The 26,938-nt window shown below is 42.3% G+C and overlaps 1 pseudogene across 1 annotated transcript in view; it reads right to left on the bottom strand.

Moving 5' to 3' along the window:
- Positions 1–4,376: 4,376 nt before the first annotated feature.
- LOC117702178 (NACHT, LRR and PYD domains-containing protein 1a-like) overlaps positions 4,377–26,938 on the bottom strand; it is a 35,382-nt pseudogene continuing 12,820 nt past the window's right edge. The window contains exons 2-11 of the transcript XR_013070337.1: positions 23,998–24,168; positions 22,552–22,641; positions 20,329–20,417; positions 19,053–19,152; positions 17,014–17,237; positions 11,976–12,238; positions 11,286–11,411; positions 10,207–10,348; positions 5,350–5,394; positions 4,377–4,947 (exon numbers count right to left, since the gene is read on the bottom strand). The product of XR_013070337.1 is annotated as an NACHT, LRR and PYD domains-containing protein 1a-like (transcript). The remainder of the gene's footprint in view (positions 4,948–5,349; positions 5,395–10,206; positions 10,349–11,285; positions 11,412–11,975; positions 12,239–17,013; positions 17,238–19,052; positions 19,153–20,328; positions 20,418–22,551; positions 22,642–23,997; positions 24,169–26,938) is intronic.

Genomic DNA, 26,938 nt, shown 5'->3' with positions numbered 1-26,938 from the left:
GAGCATCCGATCTTCAGCCTTCTGGCCCAGGATCTCTGACAGACCGAGTCATGCAGATTATTAGGGCTGATAACTCTGTCTTGGCAGATATAATCAGTCGACTATTCTGCAAGTGTGTCCTTTTCTGGACAGTAATTTGTCTGTAGATGGAAAGAGGCAATTCTTGTCTAGTGGCTGTCTCACCACAATTGGAATAACTCCAAAGATGCTCAATTTCTTCTTAGAATCCAAGACAGGAAGCTGTCAGGAGCAGACAGGTCTCTAATCAAAATGAACATTAATACAGAAATGTTTGTAACATCAATTCTGTGGACTTCGGATGTTTTGAAAACCAACTATTCATGTAAGGTAATCTGGACTACTCCTCTCAGCTATTTCTAAATAACTATAGCAAATACCCTAACAATAAACTCAAAGCCATGAATTTGCTATAGGCCCTTAACTCACAGTCTAACCATCTGAAGTCAGTTAAAAAAGTTAAAGAAGGACTGAGTCTAAGCCTTGTATTCCTAAATGTGTTATATAGGCACAATGCCTATGAGAGTAACAATATTCATCTCACTTTTATATCAATAAAAAACTCGTACCAATGAAAACCTTAATTTGAAATCAAAGTAAATTTTGTACTGTAAGAAATAATGACTTCATCTTAATAACAGTTATACTTATTACTACCAGTAGGTTATGGCTATGCAATAAATCCTAGCTAATCCTCCTCCCTGTTCCAACAAAACCATTATTTTTCCCTAGAAAGACAGCCCAATATTAACCACCTCAGTTTCCAAGCCCAGGGAATAGAGGCACTGACTCTTCATTAACTTCTTCAAGCTGATTATGGGCGTTGAGATATTAGAAGAGGGGCAGGAGGAAGAGTAAATTGATAAGCCTCTGACACTGTGTCTTCACTGCATCCAGCTGGAATTCCAGAACATCAGAGGTTCAAGCAGGTCTGCTCAGCTGGCTTGATGAGAAGATATACCAAGGCTATATATTCTGCAATATACAATTCTCAAAACAAATTTTAGTATCAAGATAATTTTTTGTTTGAATTCTGGAATCTCGTTTTCTGGTGGCCTGTCTCTTTCATGTCTAATCCATATAATTCTGGGAGTCTGTGTGAGGGTGTGCTCCCACCATCCTCCCATTTCTACCTCCCTGCTCTCGAATTCCACAACACTAGGGAATCCAAACTTTCAGGCACCAAGGCCCTCCACTTCCACTGGATGCCTAACCCCTTACCCCATCCCCCCCTCCTCTAATTACTATGAGTGTGTGTTCCCACCATCCTCTCATTCCTGCCTCCCTGCTCTTGCAATTCCCCAACACTAGGGAATCCAAACTTTCAGGTACCAAGACTCTCTACTTCCATTGATGCCTGCAAGGCTACCCTCAACTACCTTCCAGGTGGAGCCATGAGTCCCTCCTTTGTGTTCTAGCCTGGAGATTTTAGAATGACTACTCCAGCTTGTTTCTTAGGACCATTTGCTTGAAAAATTGTTTTTCAGCCTTTTACTCAGAGTCTGTCTTTTTTCACTGATGTGGCAAAATGTTAGGTCCTGTTTATGTATCCAGTCCATTAGCCTATGTCTTTTAATTGGGGAATTGAATCCATTGATGTTAAGAGATATTAAGGAACAGTGATTGTTGCTTCCTGTTATTTTTGTTATTAGAGTCGAAATTATCTTTGTGTGGCTATCTTCTTTTGGATTTGTTGGAAGAGGATTACTTTCTTGCTCTTTCTAGGGTATAATTCCCTCCTTGTATTGGAGCTTTCCTGCTATTATTCTTTGTAAATGCTGCATTTGTGGAAAGATATTGTGTAAATTTGGTTTTGTCGTGGAATATCTTGGTTTTCTCCATCTATGGTAATTGAGAGTTTTGCTGGGTATAGTAGCCTGGGCTGGCATTTGTGTTCCCTTAGGGTATGTATGACATCTGTCTAGCATCTTCTAGCTTTTATAGTATCTGGTGCGAAGTCTGGTGTAATTTTGATAGGTCTGTCTTTAAATGTTACTTGGCCTTTTTCCCTTACTGCATTTAATATTCTTTCTTTGTTTTGTGCACTTGGTGTTTTGATTATTATATACAGGAGGTATTTTCTTTTCTGGTCTAGTCTATTTGATGTTCTATAGGCCTCTTGTATGTTTATGGGCATCTTGTTTCTTTAGATTAGGGAAATTTTTCTTCTATGATTTTGTTGAAGATATTTATTGGCCCTTACATTGGGAATCTTCACTCTCATCTATACCTATTATTCTTAGGTTTGGTCTCCTCATTGTGTCCTGGATTTCCTGGATATTTTGTGTTAAGAACTTTTTGCATTTTGCATTTTCTTTGACAATTGTGTCAATATTTTCTATAGTATCTTCTGCACCTGAGATTCTCTCTTCTATCTCTTGTATTCTGTTGCTGATGCTTGTGTCTATGACTCCTGATTTCTTTCTTAGGTTTTTCTATCTCTGGGGTAGTCTTCCTTTGTCATTTATTTGTTGTTTCTACTTCAATTTTTATGTCCTGGATGGTTTTGTTCAATTCCTTCACCTGTTTGGTTTGTTTTCCTGTAATTCTTTAAGGGATTTTTGTTTTTCCTCATTAAGGGCTTCTACTTGTTTACCTGTGTTCTCCCATATTTCTTTAATTGAGTTATTTATGTCCTTCTTAAATTCCTCTATCATATTCATGAGATGGGATTTTAGATCTGAATCTTGTTTTTTAGGTTTGTTGGGGTATCCAAGGCTTAATGTGGTGGGAGAACTGGTTTCTGATGTTGTCAAGTAGCATTGATTTTTGTTGCTTATGTTCTTGTGCTAGCCTCTCGCTATCTGGTTATCTCTAGCGCTAACTGCCCTTGCAGTCTCTGACTTCTTGCCTGTCCCTCCTGTGATTCTGGTTGTGTCAGAACTCCTCACAGTCCAGCTATCTCTGTAAGTCTGTGATTCTGGGATCCTGGGATCCTGATATCCTTGGTGTGTCAGAATTCCTGGGAGTCAATCTTTCTCTGAGTATTCCAGTAGTGGTTGGGTAGCCAGAGCCCTGTGTCTGCTCCCAGCACAGGTGCAAGCTTGAAGGAACCTGTGCCTATGGCTGGGTGTGGGTTCATGTTTCCCTGGTTTCTGTGAGGGTCCCAGTTATGCCAGGTGTTAGGAAAGATGTGACCTCAACTGAGATCTTGAATATGTCAGAGCTCCAGTGATTCTGGGTGTGTCTGAGTCCCTGGGAGTAAAGCTTCCTCTTTGATCCTGTGATCCTGTAACCTTGGGTATGTCAGAGCACCAGGGAGTTGAGCATTTTTGGGGTTTTGTATGAGTGAATACACAGACAGCACTCCAGGTCTGTTCTAGGCACAGGTTCAAACCATAAGGAACCAGTGTCTCTGGCTGGGCAGGGGTTCCTGTGTCCCTGGATCCTGAGAGTCTGAGTTACTCTGCATGTTGGAGCAGATGTTGGTGCCTCACCTGCGATCCTGGGCATGTTAGTGCACCTGGGAGTCACACTCCCTCTGGGTGTTGTGGGACTGGGTACAGAGCCAGTGCCTCAGGTCTGCTCCAGACACAGGTCCAAACAAGAAGGAACCCATACCTCTGGCTGGGCAGGGGCTCTTGTGTCCCTGTGATCCTGGCCATGTTAAAGCTTATGTTCTTTCCTGAGGAAACATGGCAGGGACCAAAGGCCACACACTGCGCAGAGGTCATGGAGGTGTACTTCTCACTGGCTTTCCCTCCAGGGCTTTCTCAGCCTGCTTTCTTGTCCGGCCAAGGACCACCTGCTCTGGAATGCCACCCACGGGTTCCTTCCAGTCTGGGTCCAAGCACTGAGCAGATCTTGGGTGGCAGCTCTGCCCCCAATCTTTAAGAACCCAGAGGAAGCAGGGCTCCCAGGTGCTCCAACTCAGGCAGTATCTTAGGTAAGTAGACAGCTACTACTGCATAGTTCCTAATGTCTGTCTCTGTCTCTGTCTGTGTCTCATGCTTGTGGTTCAGGATGTGAGCTCTCAGCTACAGTCCCAGCACCATGCTTGCCTGACTCCTGCCATGCTCCTAGCCATGATGGTCATGGACTCCAGTCATGAGCCCCAGACTACAGCCTTTTAATTTCATATGTCAGTTTGCCTCATTTCCCTGATGACTAGAGTCCTCTTCAGAAAGGCTTCCCCTAGCTGCTCTGTGAAGTGTTCCCCACTTTCCCTCAGTCATTTCTAGGTTCAGGTCTATGTTAATGGCTTTGTTGCGCTTGAAGCTGAGGATGAGAGGTCAGTCTTCCACATGTCCTGTTTGTGCAGCACCACTTGATAATGAGGTTTCTCTTGGTAATTGAATACTTTTCTGTTCAATGAGTGTTTACTGCTTGTCATTTTACTTCGGAATACACCCCTTATTTTATTATCTAAAACATTTATTTTACCGAAAACATTCTCATTCAGGCTGGGAAAAGGCCTGAATAGACTTACTAGCCCCACTGGGTGTCTTCTGAGATGCTCAACTCACATGATCATTTGGCTGGGGAAGCAAAGGGGCAACATCTGGATCCCCAAGAGGTGTCCTGGAAAAAGTGCTATCAGAAAGGAAACTCATATGGCCACTGGTTATAGACGGAGAAACTAAGGACCAAAGGAAGTTCCAGCAGATCAGGACTCTAAGGAGAGTGCTCACAGATGTCAGGATCACAAAGAGACCCTGCCTGGTTTCTCAAGGAGGTCCTTAACCAGGTGAGGATGGGTCTCCTTCAGAGCTTGGTAGAATTGGTCTTTGCAGGCTTGACTCCAGGATTGGCTGAGGCTGAAGAGCTTCCTCATCTTGTCTTGATTTGTGGTCTCAGCCCGCACTGCCTCATAAGAATCTTCACTCAGCACCAGACCATGCAGCCTGTCCAGTAGAGGGTCCACTGATGTCACTCAGGTCACCAGCTCCCCCCGATGCTGGTCCATGAAGTGTAGCAAGGAAGGCGCATCTAAGGGTAAAGATGAGAAAGGCACTGAGCAAAGAAATGTTCCTTCGGGGTCTCTGACTGGCTGTCCACTTCTTGCCCTTTTCCTGCAATTGCTCTTTTCTTCTGCACCCCTGGCACCTTTCTTCCTCTGGAAGGCTAGTAGAAAATTATCATTACATTCTTGAAACCAGTATCAGTGTGACACTCTGCATAACCAGGGGTAGAGGTTCTAGGTAGGGTATTCAGTTTGTGATTGAGTAGAGGTATTGTCACCATGGAAGCAGGAAGGGGCATGAGAGGCATTCTGCACTGGGTATGAGCCTCTCCTATATTCTGGTGAGGTTTGCAAACTGAGGCTCCTTCATTGAGGTTATATCATCAGAATAGTATTGGCTTCTCTAGCCTTTTAGAGTTTTTACTAACCTTTGGGGGCTGAAGCAGTCCTGGGTAGAGCAGGTCTGAGGTCTCCTACAAGAAAAGAAAGATGAACCATCTAATTATGTCCATCCCAACACTCAGTGCATTCTGTGAATTTCTTACACATGCCTGGGATTTTGAGTATGAACTACAGAGATTCTGATATAATCTGTAAAGTCAACAGTTTATCAGTTATCCAGGGCATCTTAGGCCTAGCCCATCATCATAGTGAGAATAGACCTGAAAACGAGAACTAGACACTTCTCACACATGATCTTAGACTTAATTTTATCCTCAACTGAATTCCTTGTGAACAACAATGAAATCCTTTGCAAGATGGCTTAAATCTTTTGGTAAAAAAACATCTTTTTGTCCTTGTTTGATTTTGTATACTCACATATGACAAACTTGTGTGATGGATTTGATGGTAGAATTAAGGTGAAGCAAGACTGAGCACAAGGGAATAGTGAATGAATTTCATCCACATGTGAAGGAGATTAATAAATTGCAGCTCATGAATAAGCCTCAAGGGTTTGAGAGGTTCCTACATCTACTGTGCTCTAACAGTTTAGGGAAGTCAGTCCAAGGTTCCAGTTTGTGGTATTGAAAAGCTCTGGTTCCCATATTCATGGCTTTGAGTTTAATGTTAGAGTGTTTTCCATATTTTATTTAGAAATAGCTGAGAGGAGTGAACAGACAACAGTCCAGGTTACCTTATATGATAGTTGGTTTTCAAAACATCAGAAGTCCACAGAATTGACGTTACAAATATTTATATATTAATGTTCATTTTGATTAGAGACCTGTTTGCTCCTGACAGCTTCCTGTCATGGATTCTAAGAAGAAATTGAGCATCCTTGGAGATACTCCAGTTGTGCGGTGACAGCCACTAGGCAGAATTGCCTCTTTCCATCTACAGACAAATTACTGTCCAGAAAAGGACACACTTGCAGAATAGTTGACTGATTATATCTTCCTAGACAGAGTAATCAGCCTTTAATAATTCTGCATCACTAAGGTCTGTCAGATGATTCTGGGCCATAAGGCTGAAGATTTGATGCTCCAACGTTCGGTAGTATAGGGGCTTTTCAGGTGTTCAGCGGTCTCTAGAAATTGGCTAAGTTTTAGAAGCTATGTTTAGTGCTTCCCATAATTTCAGTTAACTCAGTCATTCTGGATTTCTGACAGGGTTGAAAATTTATAGTCTCATAGCCAATCCTGGCTATGTACTTTGAGAGAAAAGACTTGAGAGAATGGTTTTCAGCTGACATTCATTCTAAAGCCAAGAAAAAAATCAGGTTCAAAACTAAGTGTTTTAGTTAGGAGAGATAACAGAGGTTCTGGTTAGTCAACAAAATGATGGACTGGGTATTAGGACTATCTTGTACCTCACTGGTACAATTAGGAATAAGTATGCTCTAATTGTATTTTGAGAAAAGTTTTACTTTAAGAGAAAGGGTGATATGTAGGAGGAGCTAAGGGGGAAGGAGTACCGAGAGGAAGAGATGGAGTAAGGAGAGGAGAAGATGAAGGAGAGGAGAAGCTAGGTGATGAGAGAGAAAAAGAGAGAGAAAGAGAGAGGGGGCATGAAGGCAGATGTTCACGTGTCTCCACCAGTCAAAGATAGTTTATATATCTAGCTTGGGTATTGGGTTACACTTCTGATTAAGCATTAGCAAACTTATAAAGCATTTGATTTACATTTTAAAAAATTGTATAAAAGCAAAAAGGAAAAGGGGGCATGGGATAGGGGTTTTCTAGGGAGGGGAAATGGGATAGGATTTGAAATGTAAATAAAATGTAAATAAAAAAAGAAAAGCTCTGGTTCCATTTTTTTCTCTGTTTCCATTTGTATGCAAGGAAAATGTTATGGAGTACAATGCACTCTTGGTGGACCATCTTGGTGCAGCCTGATCTGTAGATAAATTGGAGCATCTATGAATGAAGAAAGTGACAGAGTGACCATGAATTTTAAAACCAAGATATAAGACTGGGGATACAAGTGGGCCACGATTATGAGCTTCCAATACTTGAATACTCTTCTGTCTTAGGGTTTGTATTCCTGCACAAACATCATGACCAAGGAACAAATTGGGGAGGAAAGGGTTTATTCAGCTAACACTTCCACCTTGCTCTTTATGATCCAATGAAAATCATGCAGGTCAAGAAGCAGGAGTTGATGCTGAGGCCATGGTGGGATCTTACTTAATGGCTTGCTTTCCCTGGCTTGCTCAGCTTGCTTTCTTATAGAACCCAAGAATACCAGCCCAGGGATGATACCACTCACAAGGGGCCCTCCCTGATTGATCACTAATTGTGAAAATGCCTTACAGCTGAAACTCATGGAAGCATTTTCTCAACTGAAGCTCCTTTCTCTGTGATAACTCCAGCTTGTGTCAAGTTGACGCAAAACCAGCCACTACACTCTCCCATATGGAAAGGAATAGATCATAATGAGTCCCAAAGGACAGGATTAAAAATTATGTGGAGGCTGGGTATTGGGGCACACATCTTTAATCCCAGCAATTTGGAGGTTGAGGCAAACAGATCTCTGTGTGTTCAGGGCCTGGCTTTGTTACATAGAGAAAAACTGTCTGGAACTACCCACCCATACCCAGAAGGAAACTACACATTTGTTATATGGAGCTTCTAAATGTCTTGAAACCAGAAAACTAGAAATGAGATTTTGTCTAAGGGATGGAATAATGGACAGTGGCAGATTGGTAAAATGTAGGTAGACTAGGAACCTATTATTAGGTAAGTATAAAAAACATAATACCATACAAGGCTTGAGATGGAGATTCTAGAAGTAGTGGGTTTCAAAACAAAAACCCAATTGAAAACATGGGATACCTCTTTAGGAGTTTGTGGTCAGGGAAGTCCTGGAGATCCCTAAGACAATATAGGCTCATGTCATTCTGACTAGTTCCCCAGAAGAACTAGTAGATAAGGCATTGTTTTTTATTACAGCTCACCTCTTAGACAGGTGATATAGAGAATTCATGCTGGAGGTGAGTTGGAAGCTTTCTTCCTGTTGTTAAGCCCTCAGGTTGCTGAGGAAGGAAAGGCATCAACAACAGTCGGACCCAGCTGTGTTCTCTACGGTCATAAACCAACCTGCCAAGGTGGTCCCTCTGCTGCACAGTGGCACAAACATGATGTGAGCAGTCACTAGCTCTGTGATTCCCACGCCATAAGAGAGACTGCATCCTTAGCAGTGTAAATCTTGTAAAACAAATAAACCATCCAGGTCTGTAGAAATCTTAGAGTCTTGAGAGAAGCTGCTATTGCTGATCAGCTATTTGGACATTGTACTAATGCCCTTCTAAATATCCATATTTCTGCCACAGACAAAAGGTACTTTCAGCCTCCATTAGAGAAGCCTTTCTTTGGTGTGAATGGAGGTGACTGCACACACTTATGGCTGTACAGGGTGCTGAGGAAAAAGTATGGGTGAATATTCATCCCTATAATTAAGTCATTTATATCACCCCATTAAGGCTTAAATAACATTGTGGAAAGAGAATTAGAGAGAATACAGCAACATACTGTATGGAGAAGGCTTGTGAAGTGCTGTCTTATAAGCAGGTTATTTCCATGGCCATCATGAACTCATAGCACCCACAGCTCCTGTCTCTGGACCCTCATTGGCTGGGCCTGTCCATCAATCCACTATCTATTGGGAAGCAGGATACAGGGACAGTGAACATACTGCTAAACAACTGGCAAATAATAAATTGTGAAAGACAGGGAGGTAAATATTCCATCTGTATACCTGCTGGTGAGATCACTATGTTTTTCAGGATAGTACAAAACCTTTGGTCACACAGATGGTCCAAGTTAAATTCTGGGATAAAAAGAACCCTTTTGAATGTGGCAAAGTGATTTATAGAAAAGAAGTAGAACTGGCAGGAGAAGGAGGTGGAGAAGAGAGGACTTTTCTTTCTTTTACTTTTATACATTTTTAAGGTGAAGTGACCAGAATGTATTGTATGTATGTATAAAATTAATAAAATAATTTATTAATACAAATTATATATTGATTTAACTTCACGTCTCTCATTTTGGCAAAATCTCTTCACTGTAAACCTGAGTTGTTATGTGAACTGGAGCCAGATCTTTGTGTACCTCAATCTGTAACTTCCAGGGCAATGGGAGTAGGAATTCAATATAGGATTGAGAAAACGTGGTTTAGGGAGTGTGGCGCTTTGCATCTGATGTGTTCCTGAAAAATGATCATGTGTTGAAGGACTGGTCCTGTAGCAGTATTCAAAAGTGACTGTCCTGAGGGCTGTGAGTCTATGAATGAAGCCATACACCAATGCTCTCATCATGGAGTGAGTACTGAGAATGGAATGAGAATCACATAAGAACATACAGTTGGAGAAGGAGAGTCACTGGGCATGTCTGGGAGAAAATGTAGTGTATGGACTTCCTCTTTCTATCATCTTACCTCCACTTCCTCCTCTTTTCCCAGTCCCTCTTTCTCTCTGCCTTTGTTTTCTTCCTTTTCCTTTTGAGATACCACACAAACAGCTCTCTCTCCTCCCATGCCCATGATATCCTGTTTCACAACAGGCTCAAAGAGATGGAGGCAGCTGACCATGGATGGAAACTTGGTTCTAAGACCTTGAATCAAAGGGAATCTTTCTTCCTCTAAAATTTTCTCATATATTGGTCACAATTGTGCAAAGATGACTAACATAGTGTCATAGTTTAAACTGTGCTCCTACCACCTTTTATTGATCTAGAAATCTACATGACTGATCTATTTTGTGGCACCAAGAAATAATGAGAATACACCTCTCCTTAATCATTACCTTTCTTCAACTCTTAGGGTCTCTGGTCTTAAACTAATTTTACCTGGTTTCAGCAAGGCCTCCCATATGAGCTTTATATACCTCTTGTCTCTGATTTGCAGCTTAATCCCTGAACCCATGTGTCCAGTGTAAATCTCAGAGAAGAGCTGGGATTCCCCTGGGCTTCGGTAACACAGTTCGAGTTCCTGGAGATAGATATATAAAGATAGATGATATATATATATATATATATATATATAGATAGATAGATAGATAGATAGATATGGAGAGACAGAGAGAGACACATAGAGAGACAGAGAGAGATTGAGAGAGAGGCTGTGTGAGAAGCCTCTACTCATGTGAATCAGGACTTTCTATGGTCCCATAGTCTCTTCATCTTACACACCATATTAAACACTGACTATCTTTTGCACTGAGGTGACCCTTAACCTTTGAACCTACATCTTTACTCTCAAGGCTGAGGACCCAGCTGTGACCCAGCATGCTGGTTCTTTTCTCATTATTCTGACAAAACCTGACAGAAAGCACCACAAGGAAAGGCTTATATTGTTTAGTTTCATTGTGGTGAATGCATGGAAGCTGGGGGTCCATTTAAAGTGAAAAAAGTTGTGGCATGGACTGTTATATTTCAGAGGCTTAGGAATGAGCAGTCTGAGGTGGGAGCAGAGCAAGGCTGTAAGCCTCAAGACTTGCCACATATGGTTTGTTTCTGACAGACAGGCCTCACAGATCTGGTTCCACAAATTTTCAAAATACTACCACTGTCTGGAGACCAACATTTACTGTTTAACATCTACACCTGTAGGAGACATTTCAGATTCAAACCATAACAGCCATGGATGAGTGAGAGCTCATCCTGAAAGCCCTGCTCACAGATCCTCAGCCTGGACTGCTTCTCTCCATGTTTACCCGAAAACTTCTCTGTGTCAGTCTGAATCAGATTCTTCAAGTTTCCAGGCCTACTCTGTATTCTTGTTGGGTTCCTTAATTTTCACCTAACTTTGATGTATTCTTGCTCATCCCAAATCTTAATGCTTTCTCTCCAATCTCAGCTTTTTACAAATCCCTGTAACCAGCCCACAGGTTCCCCAAGTCTTGCATAAGAAACACCTGGATGCTCACCATTGGGATAATTTCCACCTCTTTTGAGCCAGACAGGATATAGCGGGAACCAACATAAAGAGCATCTACTGGGGGTGGCTTGTTTATGCGCACAAATTGAAACTTCATTTCTTCATCATCAATGGCCTGGGAACATTACAGACAGTGGTTTATCTAGATTTCTGGACTACAACATCTAATCTGAATAAAGTGAGGTGGTTGATTGGCACATTTTGTGGGATAGGGTGATGACACCTCATGAGTTTCCTTCTACCTTGTGTTCTGACATACTGATATTTGGATTGTTGACCCTGTTCATGATCACTGTGGGAACAGAACTGCCACAGAAGAAGAGAGCTGCTGCAGTTTGCACATAGGCATTTTCATCCTTCTGGTTGGTTTGGAAAGGTGTTATAGCAGCTGTTTGGGAATTCATAAATTCTCATCAAATACAGTTGAGTGAGACTCTGGTGTGTGGGTTTCAGAAAAAGAAGAAGGCACACCTTCTTAATTATTGTATAATAACACGTTCTTAAAAAGGTTAATTATTGTATAATAACACCTTCTTAAGAATTGTATATGCACACCAGATTCCCCATATAGACATATATCCCAACTCTCAGTTCAGAATCTCTCCAAGGGGCTCAGTAGCTATAACTCAAATTTTCTTTTTGCCCACCATGGCCCCACATTTGTGGTCCTCAGTGTCACCTTCCGAATAGTGCAGTCATTGGGTACCAGGTAAAGGTGAAAGGTGACGTCCTCGAGAGAGTGGTGATAGTAGATGAGTGTGATTGAAGTGATAGGGATGAGTTGTCTGACAGCAGGAATCAATCTCAGTAGAACTCCTATTGGGGAGAAGCTTGGGTTTTCCAGTACTGCATAATGCTGTCCCACCCTTGCTGGGGTTTCTAGGACCATCCCATGTTCTTGAAAGTGAGCAACATGGAACAAGGAGGTGTCCACCATCATATCTGTGAAAGAAGAGATTCAAGGTTTGTAGTTATAGTATTTCCCTCTATCCATGCTGGGCTGGGAAACTGGTACCCCATGATTGAGAATGATTGTGAATTTGTGGTTTGAATGAGAATGGGCTGCTCTAATTGTTGGAACTGCTTGGGAAGGATTAGGAGGTATTCCCTTGTTGAAGGAGCTGTGTCACTGGTGGGCTTCAAGGTTTGCAAAGCTCATACACTATCAGTTTTCTTTCTTTCCCATCAGAATGTAAGCTCTCAGCCATTGTGTAAGCTCTGGTGCCGTGCCTGTCTGCTTGCTGCCATGCTCCTTCCCATGAAGTCTTTGAATCATCCTCAGAAATTGTAAGCCCCGATTCAATTTTTCTTCTATAATTTGCCTTGATTATGATTTCCATTTAGTCTGTATTTATTTTCTTGATGCTTATTAGAAAAATTGACTAATATAAGATTTACTAATTAACTTCCAGAGATAACACTGCAGAACTATCAACTGTTTTCTGCCTACAAATTCTTGATGCCAGGGAGGATAAGTGTGACTTGCTTCCAGGGGTTAACTCATGCAGACAGCCTCTCAGTGGAAGGCAGCTTTTACTTGTCCCTGGATAGTTGCTACTGGAATATTCACAGTGGAGTGAAGGTTCATGATGCTCTTCTCCATGAATGATATAAAGAGGCTACTACCAGAAGCTTGACAACCCTCAGGTTCACTAAGGCGCTGTCATCACTAAGCTAATTGTTTTGGGATTTTTGTAGTGTCCACTAAAGTCTATGTTGCTGGACAGTTTTGCTGTTATGAATGAGATCCAGGGTACCTTTGTCCACTAAAGTTAAAGGCCTAAGAATCCTTGGAATTGTTAATCTTAAATGTGAACCTAATGAAATCTAGCATCACGTTGGATCTAGGCTTGTAGGCATAATAGAAGATTATCTTGATTAGGGTAATTGATTTGGGAAGATCAGCCACAGGTGGTAACTCCATTTCATGGAATAGGATCCAGGACTGAGTTAAATGGAGAATGTCACATGAGCACAAGCATTCACTGTTCTCTGCTCCCTAACTGTTGATACAAGTTTACCGGATGCCACACCTCCATGTTCTCAGACTTCCATAGCATAATGAACTTACTTTACCTTTGAACTGTGAGCAAAAATACATCTATTCTTTCCTAAGTTTCATTGGTCAAGTATTGTTTTTTGAGTCACAAATAAATTAACCTGGACAGAGATTTGATATTAGGACTTGGGCTTTTGCTATAAAAAGGCAGATCCAGTGGTTCTTAGGCCTTTGGAACTCTTTGGGGATAGATTATCGCAGAATTTGATACTTAGGACTGGAAATACTCTACTGTCCTGAGAGCAGAGCTTTTGGTGACATTCTGGTGAATGCAGGGAAGACAGTAATGCCTATAGAGCTAGTGGAGGCCAGTTCACGAAGTTCCAGAGAGTAGAAAGGTTTTTATTGGGAAATTTAAATGGAGAGAATCTATTCATGCAATAATGTGTTCTAGAATATAGATTTATTGTATTAATACCCTGAATGTGAGTGAAGATGAGTTTCAATGTAAAGGACTAATTTGGCAAGAGAAATTTCTTGAAAAACACTTTCTGAATGATTCTTCAAAATCATCAGTAATTGTTAAAGAGATCTTCATCATAGAAGAGAAAACTGTATTGTACTGTGTCAGTAGGAAAGGTGTCTTGAGGGTAAAATCTTACTCTATAGGATTCATCTTATGAAGAGCCAAATTAATTGAAATGCAGAAAGCCATAACTGATGGTTTTCTCTGTTCCAAACAACTCAAGTGAGCATTTCCCTCCGGTCAGTACCTTATACAGCTATCAGAGTGGCCACATCTCAAAGCTGTCACTAGAACTTGACAGTATCATCTCTGTAGGGGTCTTTTATGTTTGAAAGATGCTCTATTGAGGGGGTTCATTGAGTCATGATGCACAGCTTCAGAGAGAAGCTGAGGCCAGGCAGTGTGTCTGAGTCAAAGATCCTGTGAGGAGGTCCTAGGAGGCCATTCTATGAATGTTTGAAAGTGAAGCCTAAGAGGGAATGTAAATCCTAGGATGTTGCAGAAACCAGAATCACATTTTTTTTCTGTCAAATAAAGTTTTATACAAGGAGTTTTAAACACAGCCTAACAGAGAGGCTATGTGTGTTTCATTTGTGGAACTTGAGGGGTGGAGCTATCTAAGTGCTTTGTAGTCCAGTGAATGACACCATGAACTCTGTGGCTGGACACAAAGCTGCAGAATTTGTGATGATGGAATTTGTCTTGCTGTGGTCTGAGCACTCCTTGCTATGCTCTGACTCTTCCATGTTAGAATGTCAGTGTTTATTCTGTGCCATTGTATGTTGGAATTATGTAACTTGTTTTTAATTTCATAGGAGCTCATGGTTAAGACATTGCCTTGCATCTCTGTTTAGAGGCCAATTTTTGAACTCTTTGAGTTATTAAGCTCTAATGGGATCTTTGAAACTAGATTGTATTTTTCATGATGAGATGAAACTGAAATTTTAGAGACATAGATTAAATAGTTATGATTTAACGTGATATGCTTGGTTATGAAGTTGAAAATGATTAGAACTGTGAAGTTTAATGTTCCTTGTCAACTTGATGTGGTCCCTGCTAATGGACCCATTCCCATGACCCTGGGGTCAGATTTCTGGACTTCATCAGGTGGTGAGGGACAAGAGAACAGAGGACATCTCTTCTGTTGCTGGCCCATGCTACCTGATTGCAGGTGGGTGGTGGTGCCAGCTCTCTCTCACTATGTACTCAGGACTGGCTCACCCACTCCCCCTTGATCAGGGCCATCACTATTGTGCTTTTCAGGTAAGCTGCAGGCCTGGCTCCCCCGAGTGCTGTGCTAGTCATGGGCAGAGCCAGCTCACCCACTGTGATGACCTAGGATAGTTCTCTCAACTGCTCCAGGTGGTGAGGGTCTCAATTGTGTGTGTGCATATGATGCTACCCATCATCTTCATACTATGAACAAACACCTTCCTTTGCTATGAGTTGTATTCTATTGATGTCTACAGTGATCCTATTGCTGTTCTCCTTGTAGCAGGAGAGGAATTAAACCTCACCAGCTTCTTGTACGACTCCCGATTTTCTTGTTATTTTTGCTTTCTTTGGTAGAGTCTGGCTGTGTGGTCTATAATGCTCTTGAATTCTAATTTATTCTGCCTCACCATCCAGAGTGCTGGGATCACAGATTGTAGTAATGGCTTTTAAAAAATGAGATCATTCATTGAGAACCTTGTACTTATCAGACCATTTTCTGAAGGTATCTTTGGAGATCACTGTGGTTGGAACATTTTATGAGCCTTCTATCTTATTAGAATACTCCACTTTTGTGGCTCTAGTTCCCAAATGGTATGTGTTGGCATCATTTCTCCCTGCCTGTAAGAGTGTAATGGCTTACAGTGTTGGTTGACCCTGAATAATAAATATTCCTTATAGTTTCCAAAATTCACTTTAAAAAAAACATTTTCAAAGCAGTGGCAGGCCCCTCCTTCCTGCCACACCTATGTCTGCTGCAGTAAAATGCCCCACAGGAGGTGTCCATTATGATACCTCAGAGTAGATGCTCGCCTGAGGAGCTGTTCACTCTAGGTACACATTCTCCCCTGCCTAATATAGAACCTTGGTGAAACTCCACTGCAAGACCTGTCCCACAGGAGCTGGCCACAGTGGCGGCACCTCCTCTCCAGCCTCCCCAGAAATTCCACAGAGATGTTGCCTCAGCAAAAGCCAGCTGCAATTGGGAAGGACTTCCCACCATAACCCATGAGCCTGATGTAGGGAAATGGAGGTGAAAAAAAGTCACCAATTCCTTTTCAAGGAAAACCCACCAATCTCTGAACTTCTTTCCTACAAACCCCCACCAATCTCTGAGCATTAAACTCCACCAATCCCTGAACAGAAATACCCATATATCCTTAAACTCCCCAAGTTCAGGACTTGAAATCTCATCGACCCTGAATCTTTAAATCTCTGCCATAAAAGCTCCACCCCCCAGAAATACTATATAAGCCTTGTCCATACTCCAATTCCTTGCTGTGCACTCCTGGGAGTGGGAGCAGAGGGCAGCCATTTCTGATCTCTCCCTCCAGAACCTGGAGCCTACAATAAATGTCTTTCGTGGAATTTTCTGCCTTGTGTGACTCTCTGATTGGAAGACTCAGAGAAGAAAAGAAGCAATGAAGAGAAGAGAAGTGAAGAGATGGAGCAGGGCTGAGGGTCCTTAAGCTCCTGAGCTCAGCTAGGGAGACCCTCCCCTGGGAGCTGCAATGCCTCTGCTGAGGATGTTTCCTCTCAGAGCTGTGTGGTTTCTGAGTTCCCATGTCTCAGGATGATTTTCCCTTGGAATACCTTCTCCCCTCAGAACTGTATAGTTCCTGTGCTTCCAGTCCCAGGATACCCTTCCATCTGAGCAGAAACAGTACACTTTGAGGGACATATATTTAAAGAGTAATTGATAATCAATTAATATTGTAACTGAGGTAATCACTGTCTAATTAGGGATTCCTTTTGGTAAAATAGAAGTAAAGTTGTAAGGCTTGGAGTCATGTGCTTTAAAGAAGATACATCAGACAAGAAGGGGTGACAAAACATATCATTGTCCACCTCTGTAAACTGCTGTGCCTCATTAAGGAAACCTTGAAACACTTCTTTATCATCCACCATCTTTTAGTTCCTATATGGCCTGTCAAGCCCACCCATTATTACAACCTTTCTCCTTAAGCTTCTATTGGTTACCTTGGAGAGCTACAAAATGAGGGAGATACATTGCAGTCACAGCTCCTTGCTCAGCCTTGATGTCAAACAGAGGTCCAACCACCATGTGACTGTGTTGAAAGGGAGTCTTGTCCAGGTATTGGTTCCAGGCACAGAATTCAATGCTTATTGTCACTGCACTTGTCACCACAAAGTGGAGTCCTGTACTGGGACAGTGGTAGGAACCAGCCATGGGCAATTGAACTCTGAAAGAGGAGAAACAGAGACCAGTTCAAACCAGTACTACCCATCTGTTGTTTGCAGACCCAGTGCAGAGATCAGGACACAGCAGACTTCAGGCAGCTGGCTCTGAGTTTTATTTCTTTGCTCTATCTGTGGATCCATGATTAGTCATTTAATCTCCCAATCTGTTTCCTCATCTGTACATAGGGTTAATGACAACATCATCTTAGAGAGCTTTGAGTACAGAGTGACCCAATACAAACCTCCATGTAACACATGTAGGGAACACTCAGCTGTTCCTGTGATGGTGATGAAGGTCATGAAATAGGTGTGTGTGTGTGTGTGTGTGTGTGTGTGTGTGTGTGTATGTGTGTCCCTGTCAATGTACATGTATGTGAATTTTGGGAGATAAACCTAAGACATTATGCACACCTGATAAGGGCTCAAACAATCAGGTACATCTTCAGTTTTTAGTTTTATATTCTTAAAGTGTATGTATACTTTCCAATAATTGTTGTCTATCTGATGATAATAGTGGTAAATTGTTGACCCCAAAACACTTTAACAAGATCTTCAGTTATTTTCCCAATGCTGTCTGTTTGGAGAATGTTGGGTAGACAAGTGCCAGTTCTGTGGTAGGAAATGAAGAGTGACAGTTTCTTTAGCTGAGATAGTGTGTCAGTATTGGAAGAGGGTAACATGTCAGGGAAGATACCATCATTGTGTATTTAGTCAGTCATTATTCATGAGACTATAATTTTTTCTTTTCTTTTTATATTATTTTTTATTTTTTCCATTATTTACATTTTATTTACATTTCAGATGCCATCCCCTTTCCCCATTTTCCTTCCCTAGGAAACCCCTATCCCATGCCCCCTTTTCCTTTTTGCTTTTATACAATTTTTAAAATGTTAATCACAAGCTTTATAAGTTTGGTAATGCTCGATCAGAAGTGTAACCCAATACCTAACCTAGATATATGAACTATCTTTGACTGGTGGAGACACGTGAACATCTGCCTCCATGCATCCCCCCTCTTTTTCTCTCTCATCACCTAGCTTCTTCTCTCCTTCACCTTCTCCTCTCCTTACTCCATCTGTTCCTCTCGGTACTCCTTCCCCCTTAGCTCCTCCTACATATCACCCTTCCTGTTAAAATAAAACTTTTTATGAGACTATAATTTTTGGAGGATAGGGCTACCATACACATGATAATTTTCTCAGCTTCAGGGGGTTCTTGGCACACAATGGTTGTTAGTAATGTAAGAATGCAGAGAATACAGGGATGTAATGAAAACCTAAGAGACAAGAAAAACAAATAGGAGGGTGGTGCTGTTTATAGCAGGAATACAGTAATCACCAGAAAGTCTGCATTTTACAGACTGAGCAAAGCTAGCACAGACTGTTCAGGTGAAATGAAGTACTCAGGTCAGCACAGTTGTGGAAGACTATGTCCTATCTTAATCATAGGGATGCCTAGTAAAATTATTGTGGATGAAATCATAGGATGTCATGGCCATATATTACTGTGACAGTTGTACTATCACAATAATGTAATAGTGTTGACAAAGAAAGAGTGAACATAGCTGAAACAAATTGGAAGTGGTTGATAGATCTGAGGAACTGGACAGAAAAGTACTTGTCTCCTGTTTTATAAATTTTTGAAACTTTTTTGGAAGAAAAATAACAGCCCCAAATTCTATTGTAGTCCTGTTCTAGTCTTCTGCATTGGCATAGGAAGAAGTTACAATAGAGACTGGGTTGGGGGTCTATCTGTGGGGATCTCTTATGAGAAATAGACTGTGAAAAGCAAACCTCTGCCATTCGAAGCCTACTCACAGGTACATGTTCCTCTCTCTGTCTACCACCTCAGTAGCCACAGGTCCTGTAGGGCCCATGAAGTTGTCCTCAGTTCCCAGAGGTTCCATGCGTTTCTCTTCTGGAGAGACAGGAGAGCATGGATGAAAAATCTTTAATGGTACATGTTATAAGTCTTACTCCTGTAGAAGAGGCCTGGGAGTGGTCAGTCTGTAATGTAATGTACCATAACTGAACCCTTTTCTAGATTGACCAGCTTAGTCCTTATCATGAAGTGCAGTTTCAGTCTGTATCACTGGCCCTTGGGCTGCCTGCATATATATATGTCTGTGTGTGTACGTGCATGCGTGTGTGTATGTATGCACACGTTTGTGTGATTTTGTTTTATTTTCTTTACATTGTGCTTTTTGAGCAGCCATCCAACATATATGCTTTTAAGCCAGCCTTTGTGTTTTCTTTCTTCCTAGCATGTCTCAAGTGGGTATGCTGAGAACAGAACTCAAAAAGTAGATGAGTAGAGGGACATGGAGGTGAGTCCTAGGCTATAGCAGAGCAGAATGAGAGTGGGAACCCTGGAACAGATCCTAATACAAGCTACAGACTTGAGAGAGGGGCAACAGTAGCCTCCAAGGCTGAGAGAGGAGGAAGTAATCTTCCCTCTGAGTTCTAGCTGTGGAAGGTCTTGTAAGGGTGAGGCTCTTGCTTATGGCAAGCTTGTACTGTTCCATTCCAGAGACAGGAGGATAGAAATGATGACCACTTCCAGGACATTTATTACAGATAATGCTTTTTGTATGGGACAGGGAATGTGCAGCCATAAAACCTCACTAATATCACTGCTTCAACAAGATCTTTCCAATAACAACAGTAGTTGACATGCTAATTTGGATGAGGGAAATCTCTTAATGCTCCATGCCAAAATAATGAGCTATAGGCACTTAACATCTGATAGGAGAGAGGTAACCTCAGTCTTCCCAGGCAAGGGTTACCACATAGGTTTTACAATCCTAAGTGGCCACCCTCAAACATGAATACATGACCAACAGTAAATGGACTCATCACATTATATATAGACATATATTTAAGAACAATAATATTAAACAATTGGTCAGGAATTTGAGAGTTTGTCGATGGAACACAGGAGGAGTTGGAATGAATATATGCAGGGGCAGGAATAATGTAAATACAGTACTTGTGTATGAAATAAAATATTCAAACAAGAAAGAGAAATGATGTCTTTCCCACAGATGCTCTTGCATCCAATACTTACAGACTCTGGGTCAATTCCTTTACACACCTGACTGTTGTCTCTGCTGCTTTAATAAGGCTGGGCTATCACCTACTTCTTTATCCATGTTCGTAGTAGGGACCATTCCATGTGGCTTCCTACACATAGACATATTGTTTCCCTCAGAAGTCATGAGAAGCATGGAGAGTCAGGGCTGTGTGCACAATATCCCCACACAAAAACCAACCCATCTGGATTTTTACTCTGTCCCATGCTTCTTCTTTGAGCCACAACAGTATGAAGGCCCCCATCCTCCTGTGCATCTATGGTGCCAGAACCAGGATAATCTCAACTCCTCTTTTGTTTTATATGAATGTGTTCCCCAGTGTTCACACGTTAGAATGTTAATCCTGAATGTAATGCCACAGGCCTCATTGGATGAAGGGTGAGACACAATGAGATCATGACAGCTCTGACTTCATTAAGGGGTCAATAAATCACCACAGAGGTAGATTCCTGTGCCCTCACCAGATTGCCACAAAAGCCAGCTTAACTTCTTGCTTTCAACTTTACCTGTGGTGAAATCAGATGGAGCAAGAAAGACTTCTCTAGAAGCAGAGTCCATGCCCTTACCCTTCCTTAAATCCATAACTGCACTAAATATCTCTGTTCTTCATATGTGGTGCCCCGTGTCAGACATTGTGTTATAGCCAGAAAACTAATAATCACTCACTGTAAATGCCAATCACCTAGACAATACCTTCTCTGATGGTATTGTCTCCCCCTTTTTGTTCTCTACTCTAAACTCACAAAGCCTGCATCCTAGTCCTAGGATGAACTGAGCAGTGTCCTGAGCCACCACCTACATCCTTTGACAGGTATTCCTGCTTCTGACATGGTCCCTTCCAGCACATTTTCTGCACAGTAGCTGACCATAAAACATGGGAAGAGATGCCACTTCATGACTGAGGCCATGCCTCTCATTGCCTCTGGGGAGAAGTAGAAGTTTCTTGGCATGGGCCAGTCTTCTTACTCTGGACCCAGTCCACTCCAGGGCCTTCTATATCTTCTTTTCCAGCCCATTGGTTTAGACCAGTGGCTCTTAAATTGCCATGTTCAAATGTCACCTGGATAGCTTGCTGAATCAGAACTCTCATTGAAGGAAGCTGCCCTACCTGAAATTCTGAATGAGCAGAGATGGAGTGAGGCCTGAGAACCTGCATTTCTGTTGATCTCTCAGGTGATGGTGAAGCAGAGCTGAAGGTCTCCACACATGATTTCATCTCCCTCCTAGAAACTTCTCTCTCTGCTTCCTTATACTTTATACCTGGTGTTTTCTTTTTCCTTCCCTAGATTTTTCATCTTTGAGAGGTTACCATAGCTCACCTCAGCTTTGGATGAGTTCAGACAGACCACCATTGTACTCACAGACTCCCCTGGTATAATTATGTGGTCAGTAGGTTCCCTCTTTGCTAGACTGAGGTAATAAATGTTGGGCCATGTCTGCTTTGTTCATGAATGTGCCCTCGGATGCCCAAATAGTGTTTGATGCATAGTGTTTCTTCAGGAATGTTTGTTCAAAGATGGGTGACCCTCCTATGTCTAGAGCCCATTCCATTTCACATGCAGCACAGAAGCTACAAACTTGAGAGCAGATGGAATTCACAGTAATGAGCTGAAATATGCCAAAAACCAGGCTTTAGCACAGTCCTTGGGGGTGTGTGTGTGATGGAAATGGACTTCTTCTCTGAGGCTTCATATTTCATAGTAGTGTGTGTGTGTGTGTGTGTGTGTGTGTGTGTGTGCATGTATGTGCATGTTTGTGAATGTGCATGTGTGTGTGTTGGAGTATGCACATTATCTTGGTGTATTTGTCTGAGCATTAGAGTTGAAACAGTGATACACAGAGTGTATTTTGTTCTTAAGCATTTCTCTATGTCTTTCTTCACTATGGGTTCTGCTTTTATTGATCCAGTGGTTTGTCTTTACTCATGGCTAATATCATCACACTTGCTGTTCCCAGAGGACTCTCTACAAATTGACCCTTTTATATCTTTTCTGAAGGAAGAGCTTAAGTAGGCATGTTGTATGATTCTATTTTTGCTAAAAAATAAATACAACCTTTGTGCCTACAGACCCTTCCTTACTTCAGTCACTGTGGTTTCCTGGTTTCCTCCAGGCTCTCTGTGTTTTTCCCATTTCAGGTCCCATTTCCCAATTTCTCAGCTTCTAGCCAGCCACATAGGGCCAGGGTTGAGGAGAGGGAAATCTTTGTCTCCCTCCTCTTCTTACCATGTGCTGTAGATGAGCAGGTCTGCAGTCTTTGCTTCCAGAGTCCTGAGCTCTGTCATCACTTGGTCACTGAGAGAGGCCTGGTCCAGCCTACTAGTACAAGATGGGGCTATTTCTTCTAGGATCCACTACAGAATCTTGAGAATTCAGAGTCCACGATCTTGGAATCTGTTGTCTATGGAAGGAGCCAGTGAGGAGGCTCATTTAAACTTATAATTGATCAAAAATCAGGACAAGGAGAGAGACAGAGAGAACAGCAGCAGGCTGAGAAGAAGGAGATGTGTCCATGAGGCAGTCTCAGTGTTCAGTGAGATCTGAATCTAAGAAGTGGACCTTTGAAACATTCCAGAGGTGAAACATGAGGCTGGCCCTTTATACCTCCTCTCCACAGGTCAGTCTTTGGAAATAGATTGTCCCAGGGAGGGGAACATGGCCACAGATAGGGGACTCTTGTTGGCAAAGGGCACATCTGTAGGTATCAGAATTCCAAAAGGCTGAGAGTCATGTCCATATCCCCAAAGGGATTTTGGGCATCTCTTCAAGGTGCACACATAGTGCCAGGATTCAAAGTTTCATGTTTTCATTCTCACCTCCCCCCTCCATTCCCTTGGTGGTAAGGAAGGAAACCTTGTCCTTACACAGAAGCCAATACCAAGGTCCTCTGGTCCATTCTTATGACCCCAGGTTCCAGGGTTGCTGATCCTGTTAGAGTAGTGCCTGACTTCTCTGGGTTTCAGAGTCCTCAGTTCCTAAGCATGGACACATCACTCCCACTCTGCCTGCTGAGAGGCACAGACAGCACAGGAGGGGAAAGTCTCTTCCTCTCTGTGAGGCTGTGTAATGATACCAAGCTGCTTTTTGGGGAGGTCAACAGAGCCTTTGAGTTCAAGAATGTTCAGTCTTTAGGAGGGAAGAAAACAGTTAAGAATCCACATGTAACTGAGCTGTCTAGAAGGCAGATGTGCAGCAGAGGTCAGTTCTGGACATGTTCTTCAGTGTGTGAGGAACAGTCATGGCTGAAAATATGCTGAGGAACAAAGGTCCCAACATATAAATCTTTTAAAATAATTTATTTATTTTGTTTATATGAGTATATTGTCACTGTCTTCAGACATATGCTAATGCATGTGATTGCACCATGCCCAGCTCCTTACCTACTATTATTTTTGTTTTTATTATCTATATTATATGTTATTTTATGTGTACTATGTAATATACATTACATGTCCATGAGATGGGTATCACATTCCATTTAATCCATGAGGACACCGAGTTTTCTAGAAGAAAGTGATTTTTTCAATCACAGGGTATAAGTGGCACATCCGGTTAGGAGAAGGCTGACTATGAATTATCTATCCCTTTTCTTTTCTATGTTTTGTCATCTGGGAACTCACCTATGTCCCTTCCCCTCCTTATGTCCAGAAAGGAATTGCAGGGCTTGCTTACCGCAGGATGCTGAGGTTGCATTCAGGATTCCTGAGCCTCTCACACAGCAGCCTCACACCACGGTTACCCAGGTCATTCAGCTGCAGGTCTACCTCAGTCAGGCTGGAGTGGACACTGAGCACTTCGGCCAGGAGTGAGCAGTGTGTGGATGTGAGGCCACATTCAATAAGCCTGCATGGGAGATGCTCACATCAGCTTCCCCAGGGCTCATTGCTTTTGAAAACTTACCTCTGGTCTCCATTTGTCAGCCTTGGTGGTTAGCTCTCTGTGTGCCTTTTCTGCTCTAGGGAGATAATTCCATGTTCTATTCGCTGAGCTTCAGGAGCAATGGATATAGGTCAGGACCAATTCTCTGCTACCATTGGACATGGCAGAGCTCCATAGGCCCAGGATAGCTCACGGGTACATTTCAAGAATCATGTGACATGAAATTTACCAGATACAGAATAGGGCATGATCTCATTCATTAAGTCAAATCTTAATCCAGATAAAGTCCATAGAAACCAAGTAGAAGTCTGATTACAAGGGCAGAGGGTAGGAGGAAATGGGGAGATGCCATTTCTTGGACCAGAAGCTTTCTTCCCTCAGGCTTCCCTTTGCTTCTGTGCTCTTCACTTTTGCTTTAGCCATATCCCCAGGAAGTGTGCTCCACTGAAGCCCTCATGAGTCATTTGCTATCATTTGGTAGTGGGATTTCTTGATGAATGCAGACTCTCATGATTCCCAAGAATAGAATCCCATTTGTGTATATTGAAAAGTCTGCCATATGTCATATGTATGGTAAAGGGAGTTCAGTGAATACTTGATAAATACTAAGCCTTTCCTTAGAGTCCTCCTTTGCCTTTAGTCTCCTCCCATCTACCTGCTTCAGGGGAGAACCCAATGCAGACTCACCACAAGATCTTTAGTTGGCAGTCAGGGTATCTAAGGGTTTTACAGCCCTCCTGCAGTCTGAGGCCTCCGGGTAAGTGCACCCAGGAGCCCCCCAGACACATTCTGGGGGATCCATAGAACCCATAGCCAGCGCTAGCATGCCCCTTCCGCCGCTTGCCCCTTTTGCAGTCTGAGGCCTGCGAGTGAGTGCACCTAGGAGCCCCCCAGACACATTCTGGGGGATCCATAGAACCCATAGCCAGCGCTAGCACGCCCCTTCCGCCGCTTGCCCCTCCTGCAGTCTGAGGCCTACGGGTGAGTGCACCCAGGAGTCCCCCAGACACATTCTGGGGGATCCATAGAACCCATAGCCAGCGCTAGCACCCTCCTTCTGCTGCTCAGCCCCCCCTCCGGTCTGAGGCCTGCAGGGTCTGAGTCCCAGACCAGACCTCTACCAGGTCTGCAGTTGTGTGGACCCCGGATTCCACCTGAGACATACTGGAAGGTCCGCTCAACCCAGAGCCACAGAGGAACAACTGAACTCAGAGTGTCAGACAACATACCCTGAGATATCCAAAAGGAGACACTGCACCCAGAACAGCAGACATCTAGCTGGACTGCTACCTTGGAGGCACCATATCCTGAGGCATCCTAGAGATACCACTGTAATCAGGGCAGCTGGAAAAAAATCACAAAGACATCTGGACTCCTAGAAGACCAAACAAAAGCGAGACAACTGGAAAGACAGGCTTCAATCAGAGACAGAAGTACAGGTAGCACTAGAATTAACCAGATGGCAAAAGGCAGGCGCAAGAACGTAAGCAACAGAAACCAAAGTTACATGGCATCATCAGAACCCAGTTCCCCCATCATAGCAAGCCCTGAACACCCCATCACACCAGAAAAGCAGGATTCAGAATTAAAATCACTTCTCATGATGATGATAGAGGACTTTAAGAAAGACATAAATAACACTCTCAAAGAACAGATAGAAACCCTTAGAGAGGAAACACAAAAATCCCTTAAGGAATTACAAGAAAATGCAACCAAACGGGAGAAGGAATTAAACAAAACCATGCAGGATCTAAAAACGGAAGTAGAAACAATAAAGAAATCACAAAGGGAGAACACCCTGGAGATAGAAAACTTAAAAAAACAATCAGGAGTCATAGATACAAGTATTACCAACAGAATACAAGAGATGGAAGAGAGAATCTCATGTGCAGAAGATACCATGGAAAACATTGACACAACTGTCAAAGAAAATGCAAAATACAAAAAGCTACTAACCCAAAATATACAAGAAATCCAAGACACAATGAGAAGGCCAAACCTAAGGATAATAGGAATAGATGAGGGGGAAGACTCCCAACTTAAAGGACCAGTAAATATTCTCAACAAAATTATAGAGGAAAACTTCCCTAACCTAAAGAAAGAGATGTCCATAAATATACAAGAAGCCTACAGAACTCCAAATAGTTTAGACCAGAAAAGAAATACTTCCCACCACATAATAGTCAAAACATCAAATGTACAAAACAAAGAAAAAATACTAAAAGCAGTAAGGGAAAAAGGCAAAGTAACATATAAAGGCAGACCTATAAGAATTACACCAGACTTCTCACCAGAGACCATAAAAGCCAGAAGATCCTGGACTGATATCATACAGACCCTAAAAGAACATAAATGTCAGCCCAGACTACTATACCCAGCAAAACTGTCAATCATTATTGATGGAGAAACCAAAATATTCCATGACAAATCCAAATTTACACAGTATCTCAACACAAACCCAGCACTTCAAAGGATAATTGGTGGAAAACTCCATCACAAGGAGGGAAACTACAACCTGGAAAAAGCAGGAAAGTAATCCTCCAAAAACCGTAAAAGAAGGTAGCTACACAAACATATCTCTACTGCCAATAACAAAAATAACAGGAAACAACACTCATTTTTCCTTAATATCTCTTAATATCAATGGACTCAATTCTCCAGTAAAAAGACATAGACTATCAGACTGGATACGTAAACAGGACCCAACATTTTGCTGCATTCAGGAAACGCACCT

The sequence above is a fragment of the Arvicanthis niloticus genome, unplaced genomic scaffold (genome assembly GCF_011762505.2).
Source record: "Arvicanthis niloticus isolate mArvNil1 unplaced genomic scaffold, mArvNil1.pat.X pat_scaffold_540_arrow_ctg1, whole genome shotgun sequence".
NCBI classification, from domain to species: Eukaryota; Metazoa; Chordata; class Mammalia; order Rodentia; family Muridae; genus Arvicanthis; species Arvicanthis niloticus.
Note: the sequence above shows the minus strand (reverse complement) of the source record. Positions and strands in the feature narration are given on the sequence as shown.